This window comes from Neofelis nebulosa, chromosome 9 (assembly GCF_028018385.1).
Source record: "Neofelis nebulosa isolate mNeoNeb1 chromosome 9, mNeoNeb1.pri, whole genome shotgun sequence".
NCBI lineage: Eukaryota > Metazoa > Chordata > Mammalia > Carnivora > Felidae > Neofelis > Neofelis nebulosa.
Window position 1 is genome coordinate 12,715,188 of NC_080790.1, and position 13,377 is coordinate 12,728,564.

At 49.6% G+C, this 13,377-nt stretch overlaps 1 protein-coding gene across 6 annotated transcripts in view; it reads right to left on the bottom strand.

Annotated features, from left to right (window-relative positions):
- Window positions 1-13,377, bottom strand: part of CYRIA (CYFIP related Rac1 interactor A) — a 106,527-nt gene that overhangs the window by 54,805 nt on the left and 38,345 nt on the right. For 2 of the 6 annotated variants that reach the window (XM_058682581.1, XM_058682577.1), the window contains exons 2-3: window positions 9,705-9,746; window positions 7,906-8,056 (exon numbers count right to left, since the gene is read on the bottom strand). The exons of 1 other annotated variant lie outside the window; for it this stretch is intronic. The gene's annotated coding sequence lies outside the window, so the exon portion shown is untranslated. The remainder of the gene's footprint in view (window positions 1-7,905; window positions 8,057-9,704; window positions 9,747-13,377) is intronic. 3 more of the 6 variants (XM_058682578.1, XM_058682579.1, XM_058682580.1) reach the window with 3 other exon arrangements.

The following is a 13,377-nucleotide window of genomic DNA, read 5'->3' on the forward strand; positions in this document are numbered from 1 at the left end:
CTCCCTCCCTTCCCTTTCACGCTATTATCACTGTGTGAGATCTTGCCCCAGAAGAACAGAGAAGTCCTGAGGGCGAGGTCTGATGTCAGGGGAGAACAAGCGAGGCTTTGTGGGGCCCTTCAAGGAGAGGAGGCCCGGCCAGGGCTCTTCGCGCACACAGAGGGGCCTGTGCTCTCTCAGCGTCGGGGGCAGAGAGGTCTGCTCCCGTCCTGCCTGCAGGGCGGGAACTCCACCAGCACATGGGGGGCCCTGTCCCTCCCCCGACGGGGAGCTGGACAAGGTGGACGGATCTCCACCCGGTGCCCACAGGCTCGCCCACGCCAACCCCCGTGACCACTGTCAAGCAATCTCTCTCTCCTTAGCCATTCTCCCACCTCCCGTTCAGAACGGCACCCTCACCCCTCCACCACCCTTGCAGATCTCTGCCTCCTTCTCACAAGGAGAAGGAGTCATCTACTCCCAGTCTCCTGCCTCCAACCCTCCTGGGCACCACCCCTACTCTGGGCCACCTCTGCCTCTGAGAAGCCTCCCCGGTCAGTGAGCTGCCCTGCTGCCTCTGGTCTCCTAAAATGCTTCAGTTGTTCTAATGGCACAGGAGGTGTCACACATCTGATGTTGGTCTGTTTATCACCATTCCTGACTTCGGCTTGGAAACCCCATCTTCTAGGACCAGTTCTGCACACCGAAGATGCTTACTAAATAGCTTTAAAATGCTCGAACCCAGAGAGCATCCCGAAAACGTACTTTTTGCAATATAGTTTTTAAATTTATTTGAGGTGGGGGAGAGGAGTGGAGAGAGAGGGAGACAAAGAGAATCCCAAGCAGGCTCTGCACTGTTACAGCAGAGCCCGACACGGGGCTCGAACTCACAAACCATGAAATCATGACCTGAGCCGAAACCAAGAGTCGGACGCTTAACCGACTTGAGCCACCCGGGTGCCCCCCAAAAACTTACTTTCAAGTAAAATATTCAACTGAGGCTTTAGATCAAAATAAGAAGAGCTAATGCTAATTGAGTCCTTACTATGTGCCCAGCACCACCGGGAGCAGGTGCACATGCTGCCTCATTTAATGAGCAAAGCAGCCTTACTTATGAAGAAAGTGCGATCGACTCTCACTTTACAGATGAGGGAACTGTTGGAGGAGGGATGTGCTAGCTGTCTGAACCCACCAGCTAGCGAGCGGGGGAGGAGGACTGTGACCCAGGCGGTCTGGGTCCAGTCTGTCCTCCTAACCATCATGTGACACAGTGTTTCATGATGACCACCACTGAACCAACCCCACCTAAAGTCCCCTCTGATGCACACTGTCACGTGTCATTCCCTGAAAGTAGGGACACACGCTTTTGCAAATGTCATCACATTGCCAGGCCCCTTTTGTCCCATGTAATGGCAACTGAATAATTCTGTCAGATGGCCATGTTCCCCTTCTTCCTGGGCCGGCAGCACGGTCAGGAGAGCAAGGTGGCCTGTTGGGAAGTGAGGTCTTTGGAGGAGACACGTTCGGAGCCCGATTTCCTCAGCAACAATTCTCTCTGCAGAATGCGTCTCCCCATTTGCAGCCTGGGCCTAACTCTGCTGTGCAGGTCAGATGAAGTCCCCTCATCCTGAGACCACTAGGCTGGCAGCTTCCAAGCGCCAGAGAAAGGTGGGCTCGCCATCAGGGCTAAGCCAAGCACCCTAAGCTGATTCTCCTATCTTCCAGCACAGAGAAGAAGCACAGACAGAGCTTCAAGAAGCTGGAAAACTGGAAGAAAGGGGCAGAGCAAGGGCACCAGGGCTCACAGCATCAGGATGGGGGCAGGGTGCAGGCTGAGCCCTTTTACTCTGAGAACCAGATCAGCCGTTCTGTGCTCCAGAGCTGATGGAGGCCCTTCCTGCCATGAAAAGGGGGGGGGGGTCCAGTTTCTCACCTTCCAGAGGTGCTTCCTGGTTCTGGTGGTGCAAAAGCGAACCCCACGTCAGGGTCCTGCTGGACAACATGTGGGTTCAGCAGCCATGACTCTCTCTGGGGTCATGTTCGGAAAGGGAAAGCCCTGGACAGTCAGGCCCGACTCCCACATAGTGACGATAGAGAGGGGAAGGGGGTGTCCAAGGTCAAATGGTGAGTCCGTGCCACAGCTCGGGCCAGAACCCAAGTTAATCCCGACACCACAGCCGTCCTGTCCTTCCTTCCTTTTCTTTCTCATCTCTGCTCCTTCTTTTCAAACTTCACCTTATGTCAGTGAAAGGCATCCAAGAGAAATGCTTACTCGCCCTGGTACAGCCAGGCTTCTGGAGCAAAGAGGGTGACAAGAAGCTCACGGTGAGGTTTTTCCTGAGAGGGAGAAGAGAAGAAACCCAGGTGCCATGTCGTCTCCTCTGCCTAGCCCGTCAAGAAGAACAAACAGACCCCCCAAGAAAAGAGTCAAGGAAGCCCTGACTGATTCTCCTGGTTCTCCAAGAGGAGAAATGGAAAAGAGGGTACGTCACGGGGCTGTATCTACCGGAGACTCCAATCAGAGCAAAGCACTCATCCCTCAAGCTGCTTGCTATTGAGACGTTTAAGCCTACTAGAAATGAGGGTGAGCCTGGCTGGCTCAGTCAGTGGAACCCGCTGCTCTTGATCTCAGGGTCAAGAGTTTGAGCCCCACATTGGGTGCAGAGATTCCTTAAAGACAACAACAACAGCAATTGGAAGTAAGCCTACCAGAATGGGACAAGGTTAAGTTCAGAGACAGCTCTTCAAGGAGGGAAGGATCCCCAAGTGCCCACAAGCAGACCCAACTGTTGTTATCAAGTAGTGAGCTCCCCGTCCCAGGAAGCATGTAAACAGACACCCTTGGGGCAAGCTGTGGAGAGTCTGCTGGCATCGGAAGATCCGGAGAAGACTCCAAGACAGGATGTCACTGCTCTGTCCAGTGCTGCATTTCAGAGCTCTAGGTGAGGGCCACGTTCAGGGATGATCCTTAACTGCTCCTCATTGGTTTATCAGAAGGATAGCACGGCATGCAGAGCGGAAGGGGAGACAGTCACAAGTGAGTCTGAGTCCTGACCACCTAGGAGCGGGGTGCCTTGGGCAAGCTGCTTCATGTCTCTGAGCTGCAGTTTCCTCCTCTGTAACGGGCATCCTGGTGTGCTTGTGGACCTCTGGTGCCGGGAGCACAGACCTCAACACACCCAACACGCCCAAGGAAGTGGTGCAGGTCAGCGAGGCCAATTCTAACACATCCGTTCGTCTTTCAGCCGGCACGAGTGGCTGGAGGGCGTCGGCACCAGGGTGCGTTAGGCTAGAATAGATTCTACATACTACATATGTGTGCGTGTCTGTGCGCGTATGTATGTATATACGCACACATACACGTATCTGGGTATATACAGACACACAAACGTACATATAACTTTTTTCTTTTCATTTTTTTTAAGTTCATTTATTTTTGACAGAGGCAGAGTGCGAGCACGAGCTGGGGAGGGGCAGAGAGAGAGGGAGACACAGAATCCGAAGCAGGCGCCAGGCTCTGAGCTGTCCGCACAGAGCCCGACATGTCGCTCGAACCCACAAGCTGTGAGATCATGACCTGGGCTGAAGCTGGACGCTTAACCGACTGAGCCTCCCAGGCGCCCCACATAACTTTTTTCTAAGAGGAAGGGAGAGGAGCACAGTTCTAAACACCCCTTGCAGTTTCCACTGGGAAGAAGCAGACCTGGCTGTCTGTAAAGTTGAGTTTTGCTACCAGAGAGCCCTGGTGCAAGCTATACTGTTCCGTCAGTGTTTCTGGGTGATGGCGATGGATCCCACCTCCTCTTTCCACTTCTTTTCTTGGTCCCTCTCCTCCGATTCCACTCACTAACACCTCCATGGGGTCAGAGAAGAGATCGACTCAAATTAGTCAATCTGATTATTTTTAGTCACTGTTGGGAACAAGGTGGGAGGCTAAGGAGGAGGCTACTAATGGATTCTAAAATGCAGAGTTGAGGCATTTTCTGTGCACGATGATCACTCCGGCTACTTCCTCTCCACCGCCACCACAGATGTTTGAACACTGGCCCTTATTTATAGAGTGCCATTCTGTACTAGGGGTGTCTCTCGCCCAGCTCCTAACTCCTACTCACCCTTCAATACCCAGCTCATTTGGCCCCTCTTGGAAACCTTTCTTGACTTCCCAGGGCAGAGGACATGCTCCCTTTCTGTACTTTGTGCATGCAAGGGCCTCCTACCCACTATCTGCGTCTGTGCCTCCTTTGTCATCGTCACAAACATGATCTCCTTGGACGGATAAGCAGGCTTAATTTGTCTTGATGGTTTCCAGTCCTCATACAGTGTACAGAGCCACATGGTTGGGACTCAGGTATTGTCTGGCCAGTGAATGTGTACTTTCTAAAGAGAACATTCTTACTGTCCTATTCAACTAGGAGAGGATTAAGAGATAGATATTACCCATTTGTTTTCTGACTAGAAAAAAGAGGTATCAAGACCTAAACTCCATCATTTCTACTAGAAAAGCTTGGGCTTTCGCCAGCTACTCCCTCCAGTCAGAAACAAGGCTCATGTTCTCACCGCTTTCCAGCAATTTGAGTGCCAAGACCCCACACGAAACCACCAATGTTCAACATTCACTAGGCCACCGGGCGGCAGAAAGGGCCATGAATTCATCAGCTCCAGAAGACCATCTCATTCAGTCCATCTGCATGAACCTATTTCACATCTGAGGAAGCTATGATCTTATAATGTTACCAGGAGTAGGTATAAAATAAGCACTTTAAAAATGAAGCATTTTTTGATCAATCAGAACAAATTCAGGGTCAATAAAATTAGACCCTTAGTTTCATCTAACTCCAATCTCCTCAGGCCATCAATCTGGGCTTAAAAAACTCTTCCCGCTCTAGGCTGTCCTCAAGTGCACTCAACACCCTTGGCTGGGCATTCAAGGCTCCTGGTTAGCCTTCCATCTCCCCCCTCTGAAGAGGCCTCTCAGACTTGCCTCACCTCACACTCCAGTGACTGTCAGGCATGGTGACAGGCACCGGGCATCCCCTGCTTATGTCCTTCCTCTGCCTGGAAACTCCCAACACCCCTCCCTGATGTTCCCCACCCTCCTTGCCATTCACTGCTCCTCACCTCTAGGACTGAGTGGAGATGACATGCCCAAGGAGCTGCCCCGTCCTGCCCCTCTGTCTGCATCAGGAGCGTCCCCTTGGGCTCCCTCACAGCCACAGATCAGTTGTGTTGGTGGGTCACTAGCAGGTGTCCCACTAAAACCATAAACCCCTCGAGAGCAGGGTGTAAACCTAGTCGTCATCTGTAACCAGTGTCTACACTAGCACTGACACAGAATAGGCACTCAGATGTTTGCTGAGTGAATTCATCCTGTCTCTACCCTGAAGGCAAGACTTGGTAATACACTATGTGAATGCATTTCAAGAGAACCGGTAGGAGTGACCTGTGCGAGGTGCCCGTGGAAAATGGCCACTCTAGCAAACTGGCTCCACAATGACCAAATCAGAACAACGATTCATTTCGACCTCATTTACCAATGCAACTTTCTCAAGCAGCTTGAACTAGCATTGGACCATGGGCATTAGAACAGGTCTGCATCTCATTCATCTCCAGAGTCTTGTTACCTAATATCCAATACAGGTTTTTGATCGGATGGCTCGTACTCTACTGGGCAAGAGCATCCGTCCCTTTCTCTACTCAGGGAGGCTTCGGAGATGGGGCCTTTAGAGATGTTCTAGGGAAGAGGGAGGAAAAGCAGGAGAATCTCTGGAAAGGCCAGCCAGAACATAAAAGCCCACGTCCTTACAGTGGCTTATGAGGCCCTACATGATCTGACTGCTTCTCTCTGCCCTCACCCCCTTCCACTGTCCCCTGCTCCTTCTGCTCCAATCCTACTGGCTGCTTGCAGTTCCTTAAGCGCATTCCCACCTCAGGGCCTCTGCTCCTTCTAGCTCACTCCCTCCCTCTGTCTACATCCTACTCCAGTAAAACCTACCCAGGGAGGCTTCCCCTGGACCCTGTATAAAACAGCAGTCCTGCTCTCCCCACATCCCATCTCTCTGGCTTGCTTTCTTTATTTAGGTTTTCCTGTTTTACTTTTTTACATAACACTGAACACTGCCTGATACAATGTACAAATGTTTATTTGTTGATGATCCCACAATTGGTGCTGTAGGCCTAACACCAAGATGGCACCTTCTTCGGAGCTAACGGACACACAAGGCACAAGGTTACAAAAGAACCCAATGGGGGATCAAAGCTACACTTAAGTAGCTCTAGATAAGACTGGGGAGGAAAAGGAGCTAACATCTGTTGAGGAAGAAACTATGTTAATGCATTTCAACTATATCCTTTGATCTTGACCACAAGTGGACAACATAGGGCATATTGTCCCCATCTTACCGATGGGGAAACAGAACCTCAGGAATTTGAAATGATCTCAGCAAAATCACTCAACTAAAGAAGCAGAACTGAGATTTGAAATCGGGTCTGTCTAATTCTAAAAGCTCTCCTCCTTCCTCTAAATTATGCTGTAGCCTGGCGGCCACTCTAGGGGAAGAAACCATAAGAGGAAGAAAAAGGAAGGGAGCACAAGACAATCCTATTCCCTCAAAGAATGAGAATTTGGTATAAGCAACAAGTCTAGGATGAAACCGGAAAACACCTTAGAGATCACCTGGTCTTGCTTTCTGTGCTACACTCAGCTGTATGAAATGTTTCTGCTTTTAGTTTTAAGGGAACTCAAGACATCTAGATGAAGAAGAAGAGCTTTTGGACAGAGGGCAGCAGAAGGTAACACCAGCGAGTGGAGAAAGATGAACAGGTGCATGGCCTTCTCAGTGTATTGGCATCTCCTTCGTGACTCCTGGTCTTGTCCTGGTGGGCGTCCCGGGCCAGCTTATGGAGATGTGTTAGAATACCAGAACCCAGGCTGCTGAGCCCTCGGTAGAACCTTAGTCATCTGGGAGGGGTGTCGGTTCATGTCACGTCCGAGTTCAACGAAGAAGTTCAGGCAGATGTGGCCCAGTCCTTGCAGATCCATAATGGATCAGGAGGAGGTGACAGAGGAGGAAAGCAGTAACAACAAAGAGCCCATGTGCCTGGCAACCTGCAGCTGGTGCGTGGCAATGCTCCTGGATGAGAACTTCGCAAACTAAAAATGTCTCAAAAAATGTTACAGCCAGTGCGAGGCAAACCAGACCTCGGGCACGAGACCCGAATTCCATCCTGGGTTTGCTACTTAAGGACGTTCCTGCTCACCTGAGTCTGCACGGCAAGAATGGGCAAGAAAGGAACCCAGACTGTGCTTCAGAGGAAACGAATTCTGAAAGGACAAGTCACCTGGAGGGACAGTTCTAACCTGCTCTCTCCTGTATGCAGTTCTAAGCTACTCTACCTCATGCCTAAACACTCACAGCTCAGGACAGCTACAGCTCCCACTCAGAATGTACTGGTAGAACCCAGGGACCTTTAACCACTTTATGTATGTATGCATGTATGTTTATTTATTTCTTTTGAGAGACAGAGAGAGAGCACACAAGCAGGGGAGAAGCAAAGAGGGAAGCAACAAGGGAATCCCAAGCAGGATCCGCACTGTTAGCACAGAGCCTGACGCAGGACTCGATCCCACAGACTGTGAGGTCATGACCCGAGCCGAAATCCAGAATCGGACACTCCACTGACTGAGATTCCCAGGCACCCTCCCTTTAACCATTTCAAAACTATAACCTTGGGGTGTTTTTTTTTTCTTCCTTTTATGTGTATATGGTGTCAGGAGGCATGACTTCTAATCAAAGATGACAAATTTGGTGAAATGACCACCTTAATACTTTCCAGTATTCTATAAGCACACACAGCACGCATCCTTTCCACTAAACAGGAAAGTTACCGTTGTGCTGTCTGCCATGGCCAAAGTCACTTGTTTCTTACCCAGCACTGTGTCTTGTGATTCAGGCTCACCGATCCAGGCTGATGGGACAAACCCACTGAACAAGATGGCCGCGGCAAGTCTGGCTCCCAAGTCAGGGCCGTGTCCGCTGGAGTCCCGTGGCTTCTCTGTCCTTACGTGAGTGACAATCTGCTAAGAGGGAATGCAAGTCATGTTATTTTGAGAGGCCATTTCCTGTTCTCCTCTAGAAATAAGACATTTTTTAAGGAGAACAGAGAGAATACCAGAATCACAGATTACCAGGGCTGGAAGAAATCAATGCAATAGCCTTCTCTAATGCTTTCATTTTGTAGCTGGGGAAACTGAGGCTCAGAGAAAACAGTGTCATTCAGGGATTCAGCAACTTGGAGAATTCAGATTAGAACATGTCTCTGACTCTCTCAGAATTTTTTTAAAGAGGAACTTCATGGTCCGGCTGACTTCTCAATTGACCCTGAATGGGAAGGGTTTGTTTTTTTTATTTTATTTTATTTTTTTTTATTTAATTTTTTAAACAGGTATTCAAAAAAGGAGGTGGACTTTTTCCAGATCGCTGTTTTTGTAGTTTTGCCCCTGGGAGCTAAATTAGTGAAACAGTCTACCTCAGGCACGTGGTTGGGATTGTTCTGTTTCCCATTAGAAAAATATTGTTATGGAATAGAAGCGTCAGGAGCACAGTAGTGGGTGGGCTTTGTTTTTCAGTGATTTGTGCCCAGTCAGTCGGTCTCTCTGTCTCTCTGTCTTTCTCTCTCTCTCCATGTTTCAGGAAAACACAGTAACAGATACAGTCCCTCCTCCCATGGGTGTCATTTATTATGTGGCTTTTCTGGCTACTTTGGATTTGAACCGCCCCTCCTGTTTGCAGAAAACCAAAACCCAACAAGCGATCTCACGTTTATTAAGTAAATAATATCTACCAGGCATACCAAGTGAATCTTACAGTACATTTTCCTGATTTGTCCTCAAAAATTCCCCACAAGGTACCCTGAAGTCCATTTTCTCAAGAGGTGAGAGAACCGAGTTTCAGAGAACTACAATGATCCGTAGAGTCATAATGGGAAAAAGGCACAGAACCAGAAATAAATGCATGTCTAACTCCCACATCTATGTTTTGCCCATCTACTGTAGACCTCAGTTATTAGGCCAAAACACTAGGACTTGTCTTACTTATTTTTCCAGTGTTTTAGCTTGAATGCGGGAGAAAGTTCTTTGGAAACTATAAATTGTTGTAAGGACATGAAAGATTATTCTTGTTAGATTCTCTTTCAGCCGGGAGGCTCCAAGGCCCTGCTTCCTGCTGTGCTCCCAGCAGAGGCTCCTGTGTCCCAGAGAAGCTGCGCCTGGGCCCTGGCACTGAGAGGGCCCATCAGGAAATCATGATTATCTACGCTTGGCGCTTTGTTCCTGTTCTCAGACAAGGGACAAGGCTGGAGAGCCGGGCTAGGGGGGTGGAGAAAGAGGAAGAAAAAAACAGGAAGTGAAGGGGGGGGAGGAGGAAGGAAGGAAACGATAGGGAAAACACAGCAACTTTGAAAAGTCCTTGGCCTGATGAGAAAGTGATTTCTGAACTGACATCATGTGGGGATGGCCCTGCATTTTGGGAAAGCAGGTCACGGAGGTAGAGGAGGAAGGAGGTTTGTTTCCTCTGGATTTGGGGTTGTGTTAGTCAATTCCCACCACAGAGCACAGCCAGAGGAAAAGGGTGCCCTGACACAGGGGCTGTTTTCTATGTGCTTGGGTGTAGACGATGAAGAATGTGAATTTCTGAAGAAGGATCCTGGGGTAAGACCGTGTCTCTCACCTCTTGGCTGTGGCTGAGAGGCCAGATGTGCCACAAAAGGACCTGGAAACAAGAGGGAAGGTGTTGAAGTGATTCAGTATTGGAGGAGCCATCCCTCCCCACCACTTTCTTTGTCAAACACCCTCGGAATTATAATACGTTTTCAGTGTATATGATAGAGACTTCATTCTCCCGCTGGGGCCCAGCAAGAATCCCACTTTCTTCCACCAGAAAACTAAGAGGGTCAGGCCAGTAGAATGCTGAGCCTCTCCCAGACTATGACTCTCAGGTACTTCCGGAATGTTCTCCCACCCATGTTGACCCCTCTACTCATTTACAGACGCTCACAAGAGTACCCCAACTCCCAAAGTGCATCTTTAAGGATACAGTCACCTGGTTAAGTTGCACAAGAACACAAATAACCCTAATCATAACCTAATCATACATCAAAGCTAATACTATTAACTCTTTCCAGTCTTTTGATGGGGACAAGGAGGGGGCAGGGAATGCGGAGCTTCCTGACAGGCAAGTCCAGTCCCACCCACTCTAGCAGTTCCCAAACTCATTGTGCTCTGGAGAAGCTAACAAAAAGTACAATTCTGGCCTGGCGTAGCGGCCAAAGCTTCTGGAGAGTTTTGATGTCACCAACCTGGCTCTGTCCATGGACCAGCATTTGGGTAACTTGTGATCCTAATCCAGCCCTCAGCATGCCTCAACTCCTTCCATCTTATTGATTTGGTCACAGAGGCCCTACCAGGGAGGAGGGGCTCACTCTGAGGATCTGCCCTTGATTCTGTAAATTATTCCCCCAGGATCTGCCCTTGATTCTGTAAATGATTCCCCCCACCATCCAAACAAACACAGGACAACACAAAGTAAGCATATCCTTGAGAGGAGTCCAAGCTTTTCAAAGCGATGGCTGGTAGTTTCCTGACTGAGTCACCCATGGGCCAGATGTCCATCAGAGAGAACAGAGGTCAAGCAGGGAAGGACACTGACAACTCCCATCTCAGGTCCCCACGAGCACAGGCTCACACAGCAAACACCAACACTGATTTGCTCCTCTTGTCAGCGGCATGGACTATGGCCACAGCTGTTGCCACAAACCCTCTGCTCCATCTGAGACCAGCGGGAGTCCTCACTTCTGTAGCACGTGGCAGCCAGGAGAACACTTCTCAAAATCTCATGTTTGGTCATTTTCAGAGGGGTACAGAGCAGAGGGGATAATGACCACCATTTTGAAAAGGGAGAAGCTGCAATCCAGAGACATGAAATGGCTTATCCAGGGTCATACAGCAGAAGCAGGACTACAACAAGGATCTCTTGCCCTCCAGTCCAGTGACCTGTCACATTGTCACTGTATCATGTGTCCCTGCCCCATTCAGTGGAGGGACTCAGAGCTTAGAACAGCTGCATGTCTTCCACTTTAGAATGTCTCTGGAAGTAGAAGGACAGGGCAGGGACAAACCAAAGAGAAGGCAGATGGATAGGGAGAAGACCAAGCATGGAGGACCTGTTCCCACCATCCAGTCTGAGCAGGTAAGGACTCACTCTAAAGCCCCCAGTGCGAGCATGGTCCATCAGAGTCCCAGCCTAGACTCGGAGTCAACAGACCTTGCTGCAGCCTCCTTCCTACCAAGAGCACCAGCCAACATGAAGAAATATGAACGGGCAGGTTTTTAGATAATGAAAATAGTTCCCCTTCTGCAAGTACCTACTGTACGTACATCAGGCGTTGTTAAGCACGGTACCTCTGGTAACTCCTGAAACCTCCCAGCAACCACACTAGGTAGGCATTATTCTTGCCCCTTTTTCATAGATAAGGACACTGACGTGGTCGTCCAAGGGACTCAGCTTTTGAGCGGTAGGTAGAGCCAAGATTTCCATTCAGGCAATCCAGATGGAATTTCCGCTTTCAACCACTACCGTGAACCTCCCTAGTAGGGCAGTCACGTCAAAAGAAAAAGGAAAAAAAAAACAAAAAAGAAAAAAAAAACAACAAGGAAAGAAAAGGGAGGCTTACAGGAAGGCAAATTAGTGGAAAGAGACAGGGAATAAAGCAAGGACACCGGGAACAGATGACACTTACATTCAAAAGGCAGAGGAAGGGAGGAAACTCCCCAGCCAGGGAACACTGAGAGGTGCCTTGCCGGCCCAGCCAGAAATCTGGACCCTTCCCACACTCGGGTGGCAGCCCCCGAGTCAGCCGGCACCAGTAAATGACATTCTGGCCTTGGTGTTTACACAGTACTGCTCATGGGAGGAGGAAGTAGGCTGGGCGGAGGAGGGCCAGCGACGGGAGAGTCCTCAAGGCGGGTAGAGGGATGATGCCTTGGGAACCTATTTTCCATGTCACCCAGAGGGACGGATCCATTGGGCAGGTGGGCAAGCGAGACTCTGCCGAAAAGTCCTCACCTTAAACGGTGCACACACTCCCAGCAACCCTAGGTGTTGAGGATACTACCTGCTTTCAGCCTCACAACAACCTGGGGAGCAGGGCAGGACAGGGATCATCCTTCACCATGTCACAGATGGAAAGACTAAGGCCAAAATAATACTAGTCATAAAATCATAAAATCATCATCATCCTAATAAAAATAATAGCGGCAATGCCATTTGTTGGCAGCTTATCACGTGTCAAGAAATAAGCGAGATGCTTGACATGGGTGATTTCATAACAGCACCAACTGCTGAGGTCTGTATGATTATTCCCAATTTACAGTCGAGATAAGCTAAGTAATTTCCTCAAGGTCAAAAAACTAGTAAGCTACGAAGAAGGATCTAAGCTCCTATCTACTTGACATTTTGGCCCACGATCTCACCTCTCAGCAGCACATGCTATGAGACGGTGATGTGACTTAGCCACAGCTGTAGAACAATGCTACCCCTACAACCAACTTCTGAGAGGTTGAAGCACACAGGTATAGGCTTTTACCTAAACACATTATCTACTCTGCCACTTACTAAGTGCACATACAAAGTGACACACGATTAGGGTGACCATGCGATTTATCAGCCAAACCTGGATACTTCTAAGAGCGAAAGGGGGCATATTAATAACACCCAGGGGATGACAGGCATAAAGCGGAATTGTCCCCGGCACACAAGACATATGGCCAACCCTAATATAATCCACAGCCCCATGGGGCTGGTTATTTTTACGCTTAGTTGTGTTGGACTCTCCTGGATGACCCCCTGCTTTCCAAGCCATGCAAATGCCCCTCTGCGACCATTCACTCTCCTTTTCTCAGCAGAAGGCCTTCTAAGTCTATTGGGCTCGTAGACCTTACATATAAAACAGGCTGACGTAACTTGATTAGGAAGCCGTCGTGCTATGATTCAAGAAGCAAGGAGGGACTAGTTTCAGCAGTATCTTTTAAAAGGACTGCTGGGTTCCTTGTGCCCTCACACCCAGAACCTGAACGTGAAGCTATTCGGATAACCAGCCAGTCCCCCAAATGTGAGGGCTCAGTGGCTCTTTGCGGCAGCCTACGGCAGCCAGACAGGTGACTGGCATGTGAGCAGCTGTCCAGCCCCACAGGAGAAATCAAGTGCACCGACAGCCCCAAGACCCGCTTCCTCAGGGTCAGCAAGCACGGACCTGGCCTGGAAAGGGCAGAGCTGGGATCTGGGGGGCGGGGAGTCCGGTCTGGTGGAGGGGAGAAGGACGCAGCACTCATAGCCTGCTTCTATT